Source organism: Aedes albopictus, chromosome 1, assembly GCF_035046485.1.
Source record: "Aedes albopictus strain Foshan chromosome 1, AalbF5, whole genome shotgun sequence".
NCBI lineage: Eukaryota > Metazoa > Arthropoda > Insecta > Diptera > Culicidae > Aedes > Aedes albopictus.
This window is the reverse complement of record NC_085136.1, coordinates 315,734,599-315,757,960: the sequence shown is the minus strand read 5'-3', so window position 1 is coordinate 315,757,960 and position 23,362 is coordinate 315,734,599. Positions and strand designations below refer to the sequence as shown.

The window sequence follows — 23,362 nt, the reverse complement described above, 5'->3', positions numbered from 1 at the left end:
GACCAAGACCATTGAGACCAAGACATTGAGACGGCCGGCGAAAACTGTCACATTATCGGGCGAGTTGCAAAAACCCTGCGACTGAGATTGACAGCGAAATCGAAAGCGAAATATGAGTACGACGAAATTTATCGCATCAAAGTCTAAGTCGAAAAAAAAATCGCAATATCAATTCTACCGAATCAAATTAACAATTTAAAAAAGTGTTACGTTTTGGGTGCTGAAAAACTGTTGGGGGCAAAACGCACCTTGAGGTGGGGCAATACGACCTCTGGCATTTTCCGCTTTGAATTCTTAAGAAATACCAGGCGGCTCCATCTTACTGTTTACGGAAGCAAATGGAAGGAGTAGGAGGTGGATGGTAGTTAATAGGTTGATTCCATATAATCAGCGCGCAATTGCTTAAATTGTGTGCGCTTCAAATTAGACAATCTTTCCAAATGTGGAAAATCATCGTTTTCCACGCTTTTCATTCGAATATTCTTTGCATTCTTGGGCTTGTCCGGGTCAGTTTAACATCTAGTTTGCTTGCATCGAATGGAACTTCTCATATATAATGAAAAAGCGTGAGCGCGTTTTGCCCCGGGGGTGCGTATTACCCCAGGTTACCCTACTATCACTAGCTAGTATTCCGTGGGAAAAAGTTTGCTTGCACTCTGTATCAGTTAGGATGTAATAAAAAATGGAAGAGGAAGACAAATTGATGAGAGAATATGCAGTTGTTCCCCTCACTCACGAAATGCTGTAAATAGCGTTGTAGAATGACGTAGGTTTTATTTCAAAACTTGTTTTGGTTTTGATAGCAATAGCATAAAGTATTTGTACACTCTCAATAATACAATCTATATATATAAAAATGAGTTTTAAGTCCCTTTGAGGCAACAAAACTCATGAACGGATGAACCGATCAGCATGGCTCTTGCGTGGTTCGATTCCTATGCATGGTGGCTGTGTTTATAAGTAAAGAAAGTTACGAAAATCAACTAAAAAAGTCAGAAAATTGATGAAGTACTGATTATCAATGAACTGGGAAGACAATCAACACGATCGAAATGATTCCAATCTAGAGTGCGGTGCAACAATGATCTCAACAGTTGTCAAACCGCCACATATTGGCAAGACAAAGTTTGCCGGGACAGCTAGTAATAACTAAACTTGTTCCACAACAAATTGTAATATTGAAATGTTATTTAATTGCTGTATACCAATAGCTTGGTCATAACAAAATAAGATTGTCCAACAAAACGTGTTATGGAAACGTAATACCTTGATAATTCAATAATAACACAACAAGATATAAAAACAGGAAAGAAAGATCTTTACGACTGTAGCTCTCAGCAATTTTAGGGGTTTTCGGCCTTTTCAGTCGGTAAAATCAGCGAAAACTAATTTACCTCTACATCCGACGGTTTCGGTTGCTTTATTCAACCTCTAGTCCTTGAAAAAGGTTGAATAAAGCAACCGAAACCGTCGGATGTAGAGGTAAATTAGTTTTCGCTGATTTTACCGACTGAAAAGGCCGAAAACCCCTAAAATTATAAAAACAGGTTTTGTGATCTCGTAGTTATTAATTTGATATTCCCCACTGCTCGGGATCGCCGTTCTCAAAACGCGAACAAAACAAAAAATAAAAAAAATCATCTCCGTCTGGAAAGAATCTTTGTCGCCGCCAAAATGCACCCCTTGACGAAGCTCAATCATAAATAGTCGACTAGCAACTTTTTCGTCGTTCTCTTTGTTCCGAAACAGCCGACGACGGGCCATGCGAACGCCACCACTGTTATTAGTGCTACAGTGCACCTGTCTGCGCACCGCGATAGCGCTGTTGGTAAGAGAGAGAGGTTCATTGTTTGATCTTGCATTCAAATCTCTGTCTATTTTTGTCCTGCGACTGGCAAACATGAAATGGGGGAATGGGGAAACTGGCAATACGTAGAACCAGTAAAGCTTCTATCGTCCCTCACTGCAAGTGCTGTGATAGCCTATATGGTAAAGGCGACTGAAAATTTACGATAGCAGGATTGGAGGTTCAAATCCCGTCCATGTTTGTAAGTTTTATAATGAATTCGAAATTTTTTTTATGTGACCTATTATTTTCTAAAAATAGAATAACACACTTAAAATAATTACCCAAAAATGAGTAAAAAAAAGTTAGTTTTTACCCTTATTTTGCTTTCGGAATGTTATCAATAACTCTTTAATATCAAAATTTGTTATTGAAATATTTCTCAAATTCACTGTTATTAAGTTGTTATTGCCACTAACAAAACATGTTATTAAATTGATTTTTCAGGAACAAATTTTTGTTATGTGACTTGTTATTTTGCCGCTTATGACAGACAAGTTTATAACTCAATATGTTATGTTAATAACATGAAAATAACTAATTCCATTATGCAGTTATTTTGCCAAAATAACGCATTTTGTTATGCTGTTGTTATTCTCTTCTGCTCGGGTTAAATTACTGCGCACAATTTTGATGCAACTGGTTGAGCCATCGCGCTCTGTAACACGGTTGAAATTTGAATGGATTTTATTATGGGAAATTTTACTTTCTTGCACTTTTTTGTCAAATTTTACATCAATCTTATACTGCCGTTCCACGCCCAATTGTCCCATGTTATATGGGAATCCCATATAACATGGGATAATCATGCGTAGAACGGCAGCATAACCAATGATAATAAAATAAAGGCTAAACTGTGCAGAAAAAAAAGCTGAAATGTCTTGATAATGTTCGGCATCCAGTTCTAGTAAAGGTGGTCAAGCAGTCAACTGAGAGGTTTAATACTTTTCAGCTCTGCTTATACGTTTAAAATAATACATAACATAGGAATATGAGCCATCAATAAGTTTCCAAATTCGATTATGGCTTTGATATGGTTCTTGCTTTTCTGAACAAGGCTGACACAAATTTCGATTTTCTCTTAAGCCAAGAGGGGTCCCCCCTTGGAAATTTTGGATCGGAATTCAACATTTTGAGGAAGGGCACAAATGAATAAACCAATTAATTTTTAAATTTTAAGCAAAATTTCTTACCAAACCCGACGAGTTAAGCGGTTTTGCCTCATTGTTTGAGTATTTTTTTCATTCAATACATTTATTATTTATCAACTCCATCCCCTCATTGACGAACGAGCACTGTGACAAAAGAAGAAAATGATATTTGTCCCGTTCTAGAGTATTTTCAGGATTCAGGAACACTTCGGCTTATGGCGCACACTGGGGCAGAACGCTGTTATGGACAGACAAAACCTCTGGTGCTCTGGATATCCATCCTAGAGGTTTGGTGTCTTCAGAGAAGTGTCTTGTAAATGTTTTTACTAAAATATGGTTACTCAATATTTGATCTAGATAAGTAGCAACTGATCTAGATCAGTTTTAGCTTTCCGTAAAAGCGTCCTAGAAGAAAACTTTCTTCTGCAAAGTTGTTCATTCTGCAATTTTTGACATTTCTTCTGAAGACACTTATACTCTATAATGTACACAAAAGGCACAGTGGGTCACTTTACTAAAAACAGTTGAAAAAATCGACTTTGATCAATATTTCCGAGTAAACAAAATTTAAAAAAATGGTGAACGTCAGATTAGCAAAAATCTATAAGAGAAAGACGATTCCATAACAAAAACCTACATAATCACGGAAATCAGAGGTTTTTCTTATTAAAGTAATAAAAAAACGGTGATTTACAATTTATTTGATAACTCATGAAGCAGCAGGTGGCGGCTGCTAATTTTTTTACCAAAACATGTCAATACTACTAGCATCGACACTGTTAGGAGAGAAAAGTGGGGTAACTCGAAGTTTTTGCTATACACTAGTATGAAAAAATCACGCAAATAAGTGAAAATTGGCAATGGAGATCAATATTTTGAACATCAATCATTATGTAAAACAATTTTACGATTATTTTTAAATGTAACATGCCTGAATAATTACTGTGATGAAGCATATAAATAATAAAAAAAAGTTTGGTGTTGCTTTGGCCAATATATTTCATGTGAATGTATATCCAGATTTGTTTGAACGCTGTTGTGGACGAACAAATCCTTTAATGCTCTGGATATGCCTCCTTGAGGTTAGGTGTCTTTAGAGAAGTGTCTTTTAGGAGTTTTTACTAAAATATGGTTAAGCAAAATTTGATCAAGATAAGTAGCAACTGGTCTAGATCAGTTTAAGCTTTTCATAGAAGCGTTCTAGAAGAATACTTTCTTCTGCAAAGTTGTTCATTCTGCAATTTTTAACATTTCTTCCGAAGACACTTATACTCTATAATGTACGCAAAAGGCACAGTGGGCCACTTCACTAAAAAAGTTGAAAAAATCGACTTTGATCAATATTTCCTCGTAAACAAAATAGGATTAGCGAAAAATAAAAGAGAAAGATTATTTTACAGGCATGTTACATTAGAAAATACTCGGAAAATTGTTTAACATAATTATTGGTGTTCAAAATATTGATCTTAATTGCCAATTTTCACTTATTTTCGTGATTTTTTCATACTAGTGTTCAACAAAAACAACGAATTACCCCACTTTTCTTTCCTAACAGTGTCGATGCTAGTGGTATTGACATGTTTTGGTCAAAAAATTAGCAGCCGCCACCTGCTGCTTCATGAGTTATCAAATAAATTGTAAATCACCGTTTTTTTATTACTTTAATAAGAAAAACCTTTAATTTCCGTGATTATGTAGGTTTTTGTTATGGAATCGTCTTTCTCTTATAGATTTTTGCTAATCTGACGTTCAACATTTTTTTCTAATTTTGTTTACTTGGAAATATTGATCAAAGTCGATTTTTCAACTGTTTTTAGTAAAGTGACTCACTGTGCCTTTTGTGTACATTATAGAGTATAAGTGTCTTCAGAAGAAATGTCAAAAATTGCAGAATGAACAACTTTGCAGAAGAAAGTTTTCTTATAGGACGCTTCTACGAAAAGCTAAAACTGATCTAGATCAGTTGCTACTAATCTAGATCAAATATTGAGTAACCATATTTTAGTAAAAACATTTACAAGACACTTCTCTGAAGACACCAAACCTCTAGGATGGATATCCAGAGCACCAGACGTTTTGTCTGTCCATAACAGCGTTCTGCCCCAGTGTGTGGCGACGGAAATATCTTAGAGTACATATTCGACGAGAAAGGCGCTATCACCACTAGGTGGATTAATCTGGGTTTTTTGGTTATTGTATTGCGGAATTCCGGAGGGTCTCAGGGACGTTACAGGAGATTTTGATAGAGCCTCAATCCAATTCCATTTACGGATGAACTATTCAGTTCGTTTGGATCTTGCTGGGGACTGCGACAAGGTGAGAGATTCTCATGCTTAGTCTTCAATGTCGCTCTGGAAGGTATAATGCGACGTGTCGGGCCCAACAGCAGGGGTACGATTTTCACGAAATCCGGTCAATTTGTGTGCTTTGCGGAGACTGAGTTACGATCTTCAAGCAAGTTTAAATAAATTGTATTGACTTGCATACCAAGGCTGAATGTAAAGCCTTTCGGTACACCTACCATCTACCAGTAAACATCGCATCTCACACCGCATTTGATGGAAAAAGTTCAATCTCGCAGTGATAAGTGTCACCATCTGTGCCGCGCCACCACAACAGCATCACTTCGCGTGGTGGCATGGCAGCTTTGTTACGGGTTGTGGTGGCGGGCATCCACGTTGTCACCTGTTCCAGACATGTTTTTCCACGAAAAACTTTGCTCGTTTAGCACTGGAACACAATAGTATCCCGCGGATGATGCCAAGGGGAGGGTCGAGTGGAGAAGAGATAGTGTCGTCGACGTCGCCAAGACCCTGGCTCCGGTGGAATAAGAAACCTCCGGGGTTGACGGTAATAAAGTAGACAGCAGCTTGCTTGCAGCATTGAGTTGGGCCAATTCCAGCAGCAAGCCCTCGCAGCGAGGTGGGTTGGGTAGGGCATGTTTTGGTTGTCACCGAGACTGATGGGTAGTGGGTTGTGTTGTGACTGTGAGACGCCACGTCGCACAGTAGAACAACACAGCTCGTGCGCGGTGAAGAATGAGCGTTGTCGCTTCGGTTGACACCTTTTCGCGGTGATGTCCTGCCCTTCTTCTGCTATCTGTAGGAGTTGGGGTTGGGGGAGGGTCGGTTTAAGATACCATAGTGACATTTCACCATAATGGAGAAAGTTTTAGCTTTTGGGATAGATACCTCAACCTCAGAGAGTGTCTGTCTACTTGTAGGAGCTCTGCAAAATGATGTTCTTCTATGTAAATCTACCTACTTTTTCTCGGTGTTTTAGTGGGTACGATAGAATGTTGCTGGTCCAATAGATGTTACGTTGTGTGTCGCATACCACGGGTGTGAGGCGCTGTCCATAAACTACGTAGACTCAATTTTGGCTATCTCAGACCCCCCCCTCCCCCCTCGTAGACTTTCGTCCATACAAAATTTTCGAAATTTGTTAGGACAGTAGACTTTGACCAGACCCCCACGTCCCCCCCTGACATGATTAAACCGAAATGTTGAGGTTTCCAAAAAGTGCATCAATTGTGACAACGTATACATCTCTTCTAGTTACTTCACAGACGAGTGAAGTGGCGATTGCAATGTTGGCAAGCACACATGCTCGAGGTAGGTATGACAGTCGACTTTGTCATTTTATGTTTACTGAAACTAGTAAACATTGGGTTTATTATGTTGCCTTGATTGAAATTACGCTTACGTTGATTAAGATTTAATAGAGACAGAGGGCAAAACAGCAACAAGAACCAAATGTTGTGTAAAATTCAAAAAAGTACTCTTATATGCAGGTGACATGCTACGCGGCGTTAAACATCCTCACACAGACAATTCTTGCTGACCTTGCGATGGCACATATCAAATTGTATCTCGCTCGAATAACACGAAAAAAGAATACCACCCCGGAAACGGTTGCCGAGTGCTATAAAAAATGCGACGACTGCTGTTGCGACGTTCGGACGAGGCTGTACCCCTTTTTATGGCGGCTCAGGTGCGGGCGGCCTTCTTCCGCATAGAATATGCCCAACTTCTTTTTTTTTTAGCATAACCGTGCATCTAGGGAGAGGAAAAAAGGTCCAGACATTACAATAACAATAATGATTACGGTGATAAGCTGCCGGGAGGCGACCGACGACGACGACATCGGAGCCATTGTATGCTGGCGGGGACGTCATGGTTGACAAAATTGACGGTTGAGGTTTTGGTCTGGTGGTTGATGGCGCGTGAAAAAGAAAAGGGTCATTTCTTGTTCGGTTAGGTTAAGGGCGTTAACTTCAAGTGGGGATTGAGGCTAATCGTTGGGATCTTTTGTTGACATTCTGCGGACGGCTTTACGGAATATTCAGCAGTTATTTTGCTGCCCTAATAAAATTTTGCTACATTTTTATAGGTGTTGATTATACTTTTCCATGTTGAGTCAACTGTAAGTAGTAATTGCAAATGACCTAGATTATTACAAAGGAATAAGAAAAAGTCATTTCAAACGAACCAGTACAAGAAGAAAATTCATGGCTCACGATTTGTTAGTTTTTACATCAATAACTTACAACAGAATATCTTATAAGAAAGACACATGAAAAAATGAGAATTAAGTAATAAGCAGCTACAGATATGCAAATCAGTATAAATTTTAATAAATAGGGTATGTGTACCATACCTCAGCCTAATATACCAGCCGCCTATGACAATTTCGATCATAACTCGTGAATTATATTAATAGAACTAGAAATGATATTTTGAAAATTCTATGCAGTGAAACGCAATGTTGGTCTACGGTAATAAAGTTGGCCTACTAGTGAATACAACGCTGGCCTATTGCTTTTTAAGCGCTAGTATAACTCATTCTCTCATTTTCCCTGTTTGATCACTAATCTTACTTTCAAATTACATTTTCGGAGCCAAACATTCATGAAATTATGAATAAAACACTTAAACTATAGTTCTTTCTTAATTTAGTAACGAAAAGAACGCAACCAAATTATTGTTCGAAAAGTCGGTACAAGATCAAATTATTGTGTTATCTTTTTACAGTCATCCCAATACCCTATTTTATCCCTTATCATATGATTGTCTATACTATAAAGAAATTCTATGGTTTGTCGTTCTGAATTTCATTCACGCCAAAACAGTGCACAAAGCGACATGGATTTCCCGTGATGGTTTCCCGACCGTTATTACGCCCATCTCCTTAGGAGGAGAAATACAGGTACCGGTTCAACACACCTCGACTGGAGGAGCTTCCTAGATCCGTACAGTGGACATTCCGGATGGTGGTAGCGTAGAAAATCAATGGATCGCACCCAGAAGAGTGAGCGAAAACAAGAGAAGCCAAAGCCGGAGCCCGGTATCGTTATTAGGATCTGCGCGAAGGAAGTGAAACGACGTTCATGTAGGTGGTCCAAAAGAGCGCTGGAGGACTAAGGCCGACGAAGGTGCCAATGCAGCAAACACTAGCGACCATCGTCTCATCTACGATATCTCCAGGGCCTTAGCGAGTCTTGTTAACCAACCCGGCGGAGGACCAGCAGGAGTTGAGACTATTTAAGGAGCGCAAAAACATTCTTGAGCACAAGTTAACGGATCTTCAATCAATTTGCGTCCGATTTCAAAACCCTAGGTCTCATTCAAAAGATAATAAGTCAAAGACACTTTGAACATGATTTAAAAGAAACTTTCAAAAAATTTTGTATGTAAACTTAACCCAAAGTTGCCAAATTTTCTAAAAAATGGATATAAACTTACGGCAGTGCCGCTGGAAATTGGGTCGACCAAATTTTAAGACGAGAGCGGTTATATAACCCATTTTTTATTAGCTTTCAACTGCTTTTTACAGAACTTAGCTAAAAAATCTAGAAAAAAAGTTTTTAAGTAAATTAACTCTTCATGTCATCGACCAAAAGTTCATGGTCACCCCTCAAAATGATGTATCGGCCAAAAGTTTGGGGTCACTATCGTTAAACATGAAAAAGTGATTTGTTGATATCTTTGTCATCTTTCATTCAATTTTAATTCTTCTTGGCTTATTTGAAACAATGTATTCTGTATTGTATATTTGAAACAAATGTATTCTGGAATTCATGCTAAAATTGTTCAAGCCATTTTCACTTGGGGTTCCACCAGGAATTGCTCCAGATATTCTTCCAGAACTTTTTTTTACTACTACGGATTTCTCCAGGAACATTATCTGGAATCCTAACAGTAGTGACTTCTTCTCGGATTTCAATACGAATACCACCAGCGAGTTGCATCGTAAATATTCCTACTAACCACCGACACACACACATGCGGTTTGAACAAATCTTATACCCACATGGGCTTCGCCTCTTGTAAAATTGTCAACTAATTGCTCCTTGTGGGTACCGATCATTAGAGCAACGAATTTTCTTGCGTTAATTTTCCGCTTTTCTAATATTGAAACGCTTATATCTAACCGAAACGAAAGGATTTGGCTTTCCTATTTATATGGCGTGCTTCTTCAACAGAGAGCAGCAGACAAAAGACGGAAAATATCGATTTTCGCTAAAGACTCCAAAAGAAACTGTGCGTTTCGTATCATGGGATGGAGGTCCATGATCACGAGTTGACTAGTCTCGAATTCGACTATTTGAGATAGCTACACTCAAGTATCAAAATAACGACCATAAATACGAACACGCAACGACAGAAACCGGAAGCGTATAAATATCTTATTGGAGTGTAGTGGAGAAACACAACGCATATCAGAAAAATAAATTAGGATCATTCTTCATTGGCAATTTAGAAGAAATCAGTCCTCTAAAACCCTCGACATTTTCTTAACGTGAAAACTTCTTTTCGCTCTTCAAACAGACGGAGGATAATCCTTACTCACCCTTGCACACTGTGTGCACTGAGAGTTGAGTGCACGTATTCAGTGTATCGCTCTCAATAGTCGTCGTTGCGGTCGTTCGTTGTAATCTGACTCACATGTTCTTCCGGCCCCAAGAATCCGCACATGTTCTATGCTGGTGGAAGACACTGGCAATGAGGTTGGAAGTAGAATACAACTCGCAAAATCGACTGTATCAACCCACTCGAATTAATCACAGTGGGATGAACCTGTGGAATAAATTTCCTCGAATTCTGGAAGGAATTTCCTCAAATTCCTGGAAGGAATACCCTTGAACTCCTTGAAGGAATTCCCTAAAATTCCTGGAAGGAGTCCCTTGAATTCCTGGAAGGAATTCCCCCGAATTCCTGGAAGGAATGTTACGTTTGTAAAATAGTTTTAAGAATTTTTCATGAATTGCATTCTCCAATTCATGGAAAATTCTTCAATTGTTGCATGGAGTGTGTTACGTTTGTAAATTGTTGTGAACATTTTGTCAGTTTATTTTGTATGTTATACTAAGGTTTGAACATCTGTCCCTGAATTTTAATGTGCATTTGTGGTGCTCAAAACATTTTAGGAGTGATCCAGTACAAAACACAAGCCGTCTCCTAACACGGACATCAAATTTTAGACGGTCTTGTGTTGTTGCCCGAATCGGGAGGCCCCCTTAGGATTAGAAATTCCTAGACAAAAACAAGCTATGAATGCAGCAACAGATGCTGCGAACTAAAAGGCGAACTGCCAAACAAAATACAATTCTAGGATGACTGATGGACTAAGAACAATTATGAAACCTCGTCATCCTGGATTCGGACTTAGTTATCGATTTAGATAACTGGACACAATTAATGTTACCTTTGCATGTTTGTGTTTTGTGCATTTGTAATGTTTCATTTTATTTTGCGTATCTAGTTCCCATACGTGGGACTCGATATTAAAATTAAATGACCATTTGTAGGGTTCCAATTTATCTGCAACACTGGCGCCCAACTGAAAATCCACATAAGATAACTACCGTTTAGCGAATTTTTGGTTTTGTGAAGTTTTTGGTTTTTGTGCTTTTGATTATCCGGCATTGATAATCATCAAAATTTTAGCCCTTACGCATAAGATTCGATACACAATATGGATTACACACACTTAACAGAAGAGGTGACGTATGAGTTGGCTCTGCGTCACGTGGTAAATTTAGGGCCTACCACCCACAGAGGGAAGGTTCTCCGTCTGAAAGCACTCATGCAAGAGGAAGCCTTGAGAGATAACCAGCCCACTAGCTCAGCTCATGTAATGAGTCCATAGTCCAACATTGAACACTGTGAAACTCAAATACAGCAGCTGCACATTAGCACTGAAGCGGCCATTCGAACAGCCGATAGGGCTGCAATCAGTCAATGCCGAACGCGTCTTACCCACTATCGCGACAGATTACGGTTGATCCACCCCCGGTCGAACTGAGAGATTTGCATGGGATGTTAACCATGCACGTGACTGTTGTAGCCAGCCCGGGCGATCCGTCTCAAAACACGTGGCTTAAGCGCCACTCCACAAGGGAGACCACATGCCCAATTTCAATTTGCCCGGATGAGACTCTCCTGAGGGCGAGTCCATTTAATATTTCCGAAAGGAATTTTACGGATCGTTCCAGCCAGCCTACGAACCAAACGACCGAACGGGTTCACCCTATTACCTCAACGCAACCATTAATCCCGAAGGCACTCAGAGAGTTCGGTGAGAGAATCACGCATGCTCAAAGTGAGACAACATTCGCGGTTGCTCACCAATTCTCATCACTGGCAGACAAGTCACTCGCCGCGATACGCAACAGCAAAGAGGAAACGGACTGAAAACCCCATCAATCAAACTCCTAAGGGGAGGACGGGAACGACAACAAACGCGTAGTGACGGTCAATACATGAAAACTAATCAAACGTATTACAAGGGAACATAAGGAGAGTTTATTCTACGGTCGACTTAAACACTACATATTGGTTTCAACAAATATCCGGGTACATTTATTTCCATATTACATGCTAGCATTTACTCATTCTGTTGTGTGTATGTGTTCGTTCTCTCTACATTCCTATCTCGTGTGCGAATTTGACTCTCCCTCTCTTCCTATCTATCTGTCTATCGTGCTCATGTGCTCTACGTGTTCTAGGTGTGTGACGTCACGACCCTTGGCGGCACATCTGCGGGCTAGTCTGCGCTCCTGGTGTGACAACCGGATCTGGGCGGCGGCAATTCGTCACGCACGCACGACCATCTCCACTTCGATACGAGGCCTTAGCGGCACATCGTCTTCAGTCTTGTGACTGGCAAAAAAGAACTCCGAGGCGCCCTCAGCGGACGCCCCACTCCACACAAAAAAAGGTTTGTTTCGACTCACCGACTTCGCTGGCTTACTTGACCGATGTCGTTGACCTGTGGCCCAGGTCAGTGCCCCGTCCGAGACGGGCGAGTAGAATGGCGATCACTGCACTGAATGGCGTTGTAGCTTCGTGGTTGGTGATGCAATGGCGGCCGACGTGATCGGAGTTCGCAAGCAATTCGCGGGTCGATTGACCTGCGAAAGTTGACCAGGAGGTCCCCTGCACCTCACTCGGACAATGTGTTTACGGATCGTCCGACTTCCGGCCGGTTGACGGTTGGCCGGGAAGGTTTCCGTTCGTTAGGGGAATCTGCGCGGTTGGGTGCGGGTAGCTTCGCTGCAAATGAAACAGCCTTACGGCTAGAACGAACACTAAGCACGAGCTTAACATGGCACATTTAGAGCACAATTACCTCTTATTTATCGCTTCTAACTAACTCGCACACGAATTGCTTTACTACGCACACTTTCTTCACACTAGAGAACGAACAAGATATTTAATTAATTAACATATACTAAACGTCACTTGAACTCCATACTTCAATGTGGAAACGAACAAATCTACAAACGCGCACACTTCTATTTTGCTGGGTAGTCACGAACGGAATGATCGAGTCTGTGATCCCTCAGATTAAGACAGTGAATTCTCGGACGCACCGGAAGCTCGTCATTTCCCGAAAACTCGTCGTACACTTTCGTGATCGCAAGTCACGAAGGATAACTCGGAGCGATGATCGTGCTGCTGTCCCTTTCCAACCTTTCGAAGACACAAGTGTGCCCGCCTCAGGGGAGACTTTGCAAAATGTTCGCAACCCATGATTGCCTACTCTAAGGGAATTCAAATAATTTGAACTTATTTACATTGAACGTCGTTTGAGTCGTATTATCAACAGGCATTGATATAATATTTACAAAACTCACGTTACAATAAACACAAAAACTATATACAAATTTCCTGACTGCTACACTGTTTTACTCAACAAAGTGAATGGTACTAGTGTAGTGAGTTGTGTGCAACGAGGTGAGAATGAGGTGAACCACACAAGTTCAACGGGTGCCATAAGAAGAAGCAACAACGAAGAGGAAGGAGCAGTCGGTGGAACGGCGGATGCCACGATCCCAGTGGGCAACCATTCAAATCAAGAATCCACGCCACCGCCAGCCTCACAGCCGCCTTCGATGACGTCATTCTCCGGCGGACAAGGACGAGGATTGCTATTTTCTAGCTCATTCCGAGCGCGAGACAACGAATACGCAGGGGAGACACAGCCTAGACAACGGAACACCTCACCACCGCCTCCCTATCTTCCCCGGGAGCGAGAGACATGGAACCGGTCAGCCCCAGAAGCACAATCACGAGAAGTTCAGGAGCTGCAAGCGAGAATAGCGGAGATGCAGGAAAGAGAACAGCGGACGCGTGAAGAAAACTATAGAATGCGAGACGACCTGGAGCGGCTAATCCGGCGAGATCGACCAGCACCGGAACGAGCGGACGATCGCCGAATACAGAAGGCGGTGCACAACTGGCCTTTCAAGTTTCGCGGCGAGAAGGACACTACATCACTCAACGTGTTCCTAGATCGCGTGGAGACATTCGCGAGGTCGGAAGGCATGAGCGACGCCACACTCCTGAGTTCTATCAAGCATCTACTCCAGGAGGACGCAATCGACTGGTACTCACGAGCAACGTCGCAAACCCTGTTGCGGACTTGGGACCAGTTCAAGCGGGAGATCAGAAGGGAATTCCTGCCCAGTGGATACTCCCAAATTCTGCGTCTGGAAGCCAGCTTTCAATTTCAAGGAAGGGAGGAATCCTTTGCGAAGTTCTACCGAGATATCTCAGCGCTTTTCCGCTTCGTCGATCCACCAATTCCAGACGACGAAAACTTCTTCCTGGTGAAGAAGAACATGAACGAGAACTACGCAGCCATCGTCACAGCAGCGAGGCCTCGTTCACTGGAAGAAATGGTGGAAATCTGCACAGGATACGACGAGACGAGAATGCTTCTGAACAGGCAACGTAGGATTCCCATTCCGCACAGCGCGCTTCTGGAACCGAACTTCGCTACGCCAGTAGTAACCTGTAGACTACCACCGGTTCAGCATCACCAACAGCCACAGCGGTTCAACAGAGTTCACGCCGTGGAGGTAGAAGAAGGTGCATTCGAGCACGAAGCAGCGGAGGAAGGGCCAGAAGACAATTGGCAGCACAACATCGACGAACTGGTGGAGCAAGTCAACGCGTTGAAGTTGAACATTGAGCGGAGATCTGCGAAACCAAGCTTTGCCGCACACGACGAAAGGCAGCCAAGGCCAACGGATAGGTACAACCGGACAGAGGCTGACGTCCTGCGGTCAGCGCGGCAGTACACAAGAGATGCGCAATCTCCGGCACAGCAGCAGCGGCCGCAAACCGCATCGTACCAGACTCGGCTACCACAACAACAGCAAGAACAGCCGCAAAGAGCACAGGGCTGGCAAGCACGACAGTGGATGCCAAGCTCGGATCAGAGCGACAATAACCGAAGAAGCCAACGTCTGCTGCCAGAACCAGCCAGGCAACGGGAAAATCGCCAGATACAACAGGAAGAAGCTCCGAACGACCAACGACCAGCAATGCTCTGCTGGAACTGCGACGAAGAAGGCCACAGATTCATGGACTGTCCGAAACCGCAAGCAATTCTCTTCTGCTACCGGTGTGGACGGAAGGGCTACTCGTTGCGCAGTTGCTTCACGTGTCGCACGGACGCGTTAAACTACCCAGCGGAGAACCAGCAGTAGAGGGGAGTAGCTCTCCGCAAAATCTCGGAGACCCCTCCGATATCCCGGAATTTCAAAACCTCAACTCGATCATTATCAACCCCGGAAACGACAATCGACCGCACGCCGTCATATCAGTGCTGGGAAAGGAGTTGACAGCCTTGTTGGACAGTGGAGCGAACTGCTCTCTGCTAGGAGGAAGAAGAGTCGAACTGGCAGAGGAATGCGGATTGCAGAAAGGAACCGTCAGCGGCAGAATAAAGACGGCAGACGGCACGAGACACAACATCGCAAACTTCGTCTATTTACCGATCGTGTACAACAACCGCAACGAAGTTCTTCCAGTGCTGTTGGTGCCTTCGATTCCAGACTGCATCATGATGGGAATGAATTTCTGGGACAAATTTGGTGTGAAAGCAGTGTGCTGCGCATCCAGGAAGAAGTTAGCGAAGATCACGAGATGAAGCAGCTCAGTCCGCAACAGTAAAGATAGATAAAGGCTAAGTGCTTGGTTGATGGCAGTTCTTTGGCCATTGGTTAATGGCGTTAGATCATACACTTTGCCAGGATTCGCTGGCGTTATTAGTTTTAAGTTAGCCTGGTGGCAATTAGTTTAAGGTTAGCCTGGTGGCAATTTAACTCGCGGAGTTATCTGGTAAGCGTTTGGCTTACGTATTTTAGTTAGTCTGGTGACACCAAATAAAATGATCGTCGCTGCCATCAACCGATCACTTGAAAGGATGGTAAATAGGAGTGTTTTAGAATTTTTCAAGAATCGCGATTTCGATTCTTGAAAAATTCCGCTGTTGCTGGTGTTGTGTTACGTTTGTAACATAGTTGATACGTTGTCAAGTAGATTTAAGAATTTTCCATGCATTGCATTCTCCAATTCATGGAAAATTCTACGATTATTGCATGGAGTGTGTTACGTTTGTAAATTGTTGTGAACATTTTGTCAGTTTATTTTGTATGTTATACTACGGTTTGTAGATCTGTCCCTGAATTTTAATGTGCATTTGTAGTGTTCCGCAAAAACCTTTTTCGTTACATTGGCGCCCAACGTGGGGCGTTGTGCATTTATAAGGATCCAATGCACTTCCGATGCTTTTAGCTTGAGGAACGCTTCTTCAGCTATCGGATTCCAACGGAACTTTGTCTTGCCTGACGTCAAGTTTGTTAGCGGAGCTGCTAGCTGCGATAAACCGGCGATAAAGCGTCGGTACCAGTTGCACACACCGAGAAATCGCTGCACTTCTTTTCGTGTCGTCGGAGTCGGAAACTGAACAATCGCTTGGATCTTCTCGTCGTCTACACGCCAACCTTGCTCGTCGATTACGTAGCCGAGGTACTTCATGCTCTTCCGGCAGAACTTGGACTTCTCCGATGAAATCGTGAGATTCGCTTGGCGTAGCCGGCGGGCTACTTCTTCGAGCAGAGCGATATGCTCTTCGAATGTCTCGGAACAGATGATGATGTCGTCCAGATAATGGAATACCAGCGGTTCTAGATCGGCGAATAGATGGGTCATAAGTCGCGCTAGGGCTTGGCTTGCCGTACACAGCCCGAAAGGCACCACCTTGAATTGGAAGTGGCCTCTGGATGGAACGGTGAAGGCTGTCAGTTGTCTCGAACCTGGATGGAGTGGTAGCTGCCAGAAGGCATCCTTGAGATCGATCGAAGAGATGTATATGCTACTTCGGAGGTTGTTGGTGATCGCTGCTATCTGGGGAATCGGATATCCCTCGTTCACCATGACGGAGTTGAGGTGACGCGCGTCCAAGCAGACGCGATACTGCCCAGTCTTCTTCTTGACGGTGACCAGTGGGTTTTTCCATGGCGAGAACTGCGCCTCCTCGATGACGTCCAGCGCAATCATCCGGTCGATCTCTCTGTTGACCTCCTGCAGAACGTACGGCGACATGGGGTAATGCCGTTGTTTGCGGGGTGTTGCATTCCCTACATCGATTCGATGCTCGTACAGCTTCGTGCGTCCTAATCTTCCATCTACCGCTTTCGGAAACTTCTGAATCGCCTGCTCCAGGCGCCTCTGCTGTTCCGGACTGAGCTGCTTCATCTCGTGATCTTCGCTAACTTCTTCCTGGTTTGCTTTTAGCCAATGTTACAGGTGACTGTCGAGGGGGAGGGAATAGAAGCCCTCGACCAGCCCCGGATAGCTCAGGGAATGCCACAAAACTGAGTCAAAAGGTCCACAAATCCGTTGATCTACATTAATCCATTTATTCTCTTCTCCTGCTTAAACTAGATTCAACACTTTGCCTACCACTGCTCTTGATGTCTTTCTTAATTCTAGGTTCAATGTTTCTTAATGCGACCTACTCACGCTTATGCTTCTCTCTCTGGGTGCACCCATACTGCTGGCGCGGCTGCGACCGCGCTCGAGACCTCCCCGTGCTGCCTCAATTCCGCTGCTTCGTGTGGGGGCATTCAGCGGACCACTCTGGCCGCCGGTCCCTAGCGTTTGACCAACCTGATCCAGCTCGATGGTTCTTGGCGAGCATCTGGTCCAATCCGAGGAAGCGGTCGGGTTCGAAATCAATCACTTTGGCCACTCTCGTCGCGTCCGGAATCCAGCACGTCAAATCTCGCTTGGTGTTCGATCAGGGTGACGCACGACTGAAAAGATGTGTATAAAGAAAAAAGCCCTGAGGCACGCGACCAATTGGCATCCGTGAAGACCCTCTGTGCGGCTTTCGACCTACTTCCTCTGGAAGGCTTTTTGTCGCTCGAACGTGCTCTCAGTTAACTGTTGCCAGGTCTGATCGGAATTCACCAGGCCCTGATTCTGTGGGATAAAAACGACGGGGAATCGCCCAGCTCTTGGAACACCGGCTACGACGAGGGTTCTTATCTTCCGTCGGGGTCTGCTGATCGTGTAGCTTAACCGGACCCGTGACCACGCGGTTCCTGCGATCTGATGCACAAGATGGCGACTCGAACGACCAACACGATCGGTTTTCTTCCCGAACTGATAGACGCGGGCTTTTTGATAAATTTGCACTGATAGTCGAGACCACCGCACTGATTTTCTGGCTTTCACCGCCGCGTTTTCGGTGTGCACAAGATGGCCGGTTTCCTGCAACCAAAATTCTCTGCACTCAGAAAGCCGACTCAAAACGGTCGTGGCTTCGACCTATGCGTGTGGTCGCCTCAGCGGACTTTTTGGTAGTAGCGTGACGTATGTGATATAGTAGTAGTAGTTGTGACGTATGTGATATAGTTTTAAGAATTTTCCAAGAATTGGAGAATGCAATTCATGGAAAATTCCTCGATTGTTGCATGAAGTGTGTTACGTTTGTAAATTGTTGTGAACATTTTGTCAGTTTATTTTGTATGTTATACTGAGGTTTGTACATCTGTCCCTGAATTTTAATGTGCATTTGTGGTGCTCCAAACATTTTAGGAGTGATCCAGTACAAAACACACAAGCCGTCTCCTAACACGGACATCAAATTTTAGACGGTCTTGTGTTGTTGCCCGAATCGGGAGGCCCCCTTAGGATTAGAAATTCCTAGACAAAAACAAGCTATGAATGCAGCAACAGATGCTGCGAACTAAAAGGCGAACTGCCAAACAAAATACAATTCTAGGATGACTGATGGACCAAGAAAAATTATGAAACCTCGTCATCCTGGATTCGGGCAACGTTATCTATTTAGATGAATAGGCACAAATTAATGTTGTGTGTTGCATGTTTGTGTTTTGTGCATTTGTAATGTTCCATTTTATTTTGCGTATCTAAGTTCCCAGGCGTGGGGCCCGATACTGAAAATAAAATGTGCATTTATAAGGCTCCAATGTACTATCCGTTACTTTGGCGCCCAACTAAAAAACCCACGTTCATGTTATAGCTTATTGTTTCCTTGTTGATCCATCTGGTTTAGGTTAGGTAAACTTAGAGTAGATCAAATATGAGTGTCCGCAACTGTAAAGATAGATAAAGATTAAATGCTTGGTTGATGGCAGTTCTTTAGCCGTTGGTTAATGGCGTTAGATCATACCCTTTGCCAGGATTCGCTGGCGTTATTAGTTTTAAGTTAGCCTGGTGGCAATTAGTTTAAGGTTAGCCTGGTGGCAATTAGATTTAAGTTAGCCTGGTGGCAGTTAGTTTAAGGTTAGCCTGGTGGCAATTCAACTCGCGGAGTTATCTGGTAAGCGTTTGGCTTACGTAATTTAGTTAGTCTGGGGACACCAAATAAAATGATCATCGCTGCCATCAACCGACCACTTGAAAGAATGGTAAATAGAAATGTTTAAGAATTTTTCAAGAATCGCGATTTCGATTCTTGAAAAATTCTTCCGCTGTTGCTGGTGTTGTGTTACGTTTGTAAAATAGTTTTAAGAATTTTTCATGAATTGCATTCTCCAATTCATGGAAAATTCTTCAATTGTTGCATGGAGTGTGTTACGTTTGTAAATTGTTGTGAACATTTTGTCAGTTTATTTTGTATGTTATACTAAGGTTTGTACATCTGTCCCTGAATTTTAATGTGCATTTGTGGTGCTCCAAACATTTTAGGAGTGATCCAGTACAAAACACACAAGCCGTCTCCTAACACGGACATCAAATTTTAGACGGTCTTGTGTTGTTGCCCGAATCGGGAGGCCCCCTTAGGATTAGAAATTCCTAGACAAAAACAAGCTATGAATGCAGCAACAGATGCTGCGAACTAAAAGGCGAACTGCCAAACAAAATACAATTCTAGGATGACTGATGGACTAAGAACAATTATGAAACCTCGTCATCCTGGATTCGGACTTAGTTATCTATTTAGATAACTGGACACAATTAATGTTATCTTTTGCATGTTTGTGTTTTGTGCATTTGTAATGTTTCATTTTATTTTGCGTATCTAGTTCCCATACGTGGGTCTCGATAATAAAATTAAATGACCATTTGTAGGGTTCCAATTTATCTGTTACATTGGCGCCCAATGTGGGGCGTTGTGCATTTACAAGGTTCCAATGTTTTAATTGTCCCATTTTATTGTTCGTATCAAGTTCCCAAACGTTGGGCCTGATATGGAAAATAAAATGCGCATTTGTGGGGTTTTTATTTGTTACAGGAATTCCCTCGAATTCCTGGATGGAATTCTCTCGAATTTCTGGAAGGAATTCCCTTGAATTCCTGGAAGGAATTCCCTCGAATTCCTGGAAGGAATTCCCTCGAATTCCTGGAAGGAATTCCCTCGAATTCCTGGAAGGAATTCCCTCGAATTCCTGGAAGGAATTCCTTCGAAAATTCCTCGAAAATTCCTGGAAGGAATTTCTTCGAATTCCTGGAAGGAATTCCTTCGAATTCCTGGAAGGAATTCCTTCGAATTCCTGGAAGGAATTCCTTCGAATTCCTGGAAGGAATTCCTTCGAATTCCTGGAAGGAATTCCTTCGAATTCCTGGAAGGAATTCCTTCGAATTCCTGGAAGGAATTCCTTCGAATTCCTGGAAGGAATTCCTTCGAATTCCTGGAAGGAATTCCTTCGAATTCCTGGAAGGAATTCCTTCGAATTCCTGGAAGGAATTCCTTCGAATTCCTGGAAGGAATTCCTTCGAATTCCTGGAAGGAATTCCTTCGAATTCCTGGAAGGAATTCCTTCGAATTCCTGGAAGGAATTCCCTCGAATTCCTGGAAGGAATTCCCTCGAATTCATGGAAGGAATTCCCTCGAATTCCTGGAAGGAATTCCCTCGAATTCCTGGAAGGAATTCCCTCGAATTCCTGGAAGGAATTCCCTCGAATTCCTGGAAGGAATTCCCTCGAATTCCTGGAAGGATTTTCCTCGAATTCCTGGAAGGATTTTCCTCGAATTCCTGGAAGGATTTTCCTCGAATTCCTGGAAGGATTTTCCTCGAATTCCTGGAAGGATTTTCCTCGAATTCCTGGAAGGAATTCCCTCGAATTCCTGAAAGGAATTCCCTGAAATTCCTGAAAGGAATTCCCTGAAATTCCTGGAAGGAATTCCCTGAAATTCCTGGAAGGAATTCCCTCGAATTCCTGGAAGGAATTCCCTCGAATTCCTGGAAGGAATTCCCTCGAATTCCTGGAAGGAATTCCCTCGAATTCCTGGAAGGAATTCCCTCGAATTCCTGGAAGGAATTCCTTCGAATTCCGGGAAGGAATTCCTTCGAATTCCTGGAAGGAATTCCTTCGAATTCCTGGAAGGAATTCCTTCGAATTCCTGGAAGGAATTCCTTCGAATTCCTGGAAGGAATTCCTTCGAATTCCTGGAAGGAATTCCTTCGAATTCCTGGAAGGAATTCCTTCGAATTCCTGGAAGGAATTCCTTCGAATTCCTGGAAGGAATTCCTTCGAATTCCTGGAAGGAATTCCTTCGAATTCCTGGAAGGAATTCCCTCGAATTCCTGGAAGGAATTCCTTCGAATTCCTGGAAGGAATTCCTTCGAATTCCTGGAAGGAATTCCCTCGAATTCCTGGAAGGAATTCCCTCGAATTCCTGGAAGGAATTCCCTCGAATTCCTGGAAGGAATTCCCTCGAATTCCTGGAAGGAATTCCCTCGAATTCCTGGAAGGAATTCCCTCGAATTCCTGGAAGGAATTCCCTCGAATTCCTGGAAGGAATTCCCTCGAATTCCTGGAAGGAATTCCCTCGAATTCCTGGAAGGAATTCCCTCGAATTCCTGGAAGGAATTCCCTCGAATTCCTGGAAGGAATTCCCTCGAATTCCTGGAAGGAATTCCCTCGAATTCCTGGAAGGAATTCCCTCGAATTCCTGGAAGGAATTCCCTCGAATTCCTGGAAGGAATTCCCTCGAATTCCTGGAAGGAATTCCCTCGAATTCCTGGAAGGAATTCCCTCGAATTCCGGGAAGGAATTCCCTCGAATTCCTGGAAGGAATTCCCTCGAATTCCTGGAAGGAATTCCCTCGAATTCCTGGAAGGAATTCCCTCGAATTCCTGGAAGGAATTCCCTCGAATTCCTGGAAGGAATTCCCTCGAATTCCTGGAAGGAATTCCCCCGAATTCCTGGAAGGAAATCCCCCGAATTCCTGGAAGGAATTCCCCCGAATTTCTGGAAGGAATTCCCCCGAATTTCTGGAAGGAATTCCCCCGAATTTCTGGAAGGAATTCCCCCGAATTCCTGGAAAGAATTCCCCCGAATTCCTGGAAGGAATTCCCTCGAATTCCTGGAAGGAATTCCCTCGAATTCCTGGAAGGAATTCCCTCGAATTCCTGGAAGGAATTCCCTCGAATTCCTGGAAGGAATTCCCCCGAATTCCTGGAAGGTATTCCCCCGAATTCCTGGAAGGAATTCCCCCGAATTCCTGGAAGGAATTCCCTCGAATTCCTGCAAGGAATTCCCTCAAATATTTTGATTTCTTCATGATGCATTCATATTTGACTCTAAACTCGCACAATCTTCCCCACTGTGCAACAACGTTGCAGAGCACGGAAGCGAGTTCATGTGTGCACAGCAAATTACACACATGGTAGGTACGGTAGGTTTAAGCCCAAGCACCATCGTAATGGCGGGGCTGTTTCGTCTGGATACAGCGTTTCCCACTTGCTGGAAGGAATTCCCTCGAATTCCTGGAAGGAATTCCCTCGAATTCCTGGAAGGAATTCCCTCGAAGGAATTCCCTCGAATTCCTGGAAGGAATTCCCTCGAATTCCTGGAAGGAATTCCCTCGAATTCCTGGAAGGAATTCCCTCGAATTCCTGGAAGGAATTCCCTCGAATTCCCGGAAGGAATTCCCTCGAATTCCTGGAAGGAATTCCCTCGAATTCCTGGAAGGAATTCCCTCGAATTCCTGGAAGGAATTCCCTCGAATTCCTGGAAGGAATTCCCTCGAATTCCTGGAAGGAATTCCCTCGAATTCCTGGAAGGAATTCCCTCGAATTCCTGGAAGGGATTCCCTCGAATTTCTGGAAGGAATCCCCTCGAATTCCTGGAAGGAATCCCCTCGAATTCCTGGAAGGAATCCCCTCGAATTCCTGGAAGGAATTCCCCTGAATTCCTGGAAGGAATTCCCCTGAATTCCTGGAAGGAATTCCCCCGAATTCCTGGAAGGAATTCCCCCGAATTCCTGGAAGGAATTCCCCCGAATTCCTGGAAGGAATTCCCCCGAATTCCTGGAAGGAATTCCCCCGAATTCCTGGAAGGAATTCCCCCGAATTCCTGGAAGGAATTCCCCCGAATTCCTGGAAGAAATTCCCCCGAATTCCTGGAAGGAATTCCCCCGAATTCCTGGAAGGAATTCCCCCGAATTCCTGGAAGGAATTCCCCCGAATTCCTGGAAGGATTCCCCCGAATTCCTGGAAGGAATTCCCCCGAATTCCTGGAAGGATTCCTCCGAATTCCTGGAAGGAATTCCCCCGAATTCCTGGAAGGAATTCCCCCGAATTCCTGGA

At 43.4% G+C, this 23,362-nt stretch overlaps 1 long non-coding RNA gene across 1 annotated transcript; it reads right to left on the bottom strand.

Annotated features, from left to right (window-relative positions):
• Positions 1 to 11,346: 11,346 nt before the first annotated feature.
• On the bottom strand, positions 11,347 to 13,182 carry LOC134285755 (uncharacterized). The gene is made up of 3 exons (XR_009996598.1): positions 12,757 to 13,182; positions 12,631 to 12,694; positions 11,347 to 12,577 (listed from the first exon to the last, which is right to left on the bottom strand). It is a non-coding gene; the product is annotated as an uncharacterized LOC134285755 (long non-coding RNA).
• Positions 13,183 to 23,362: the final 10,180 nt, after the last annotated feature.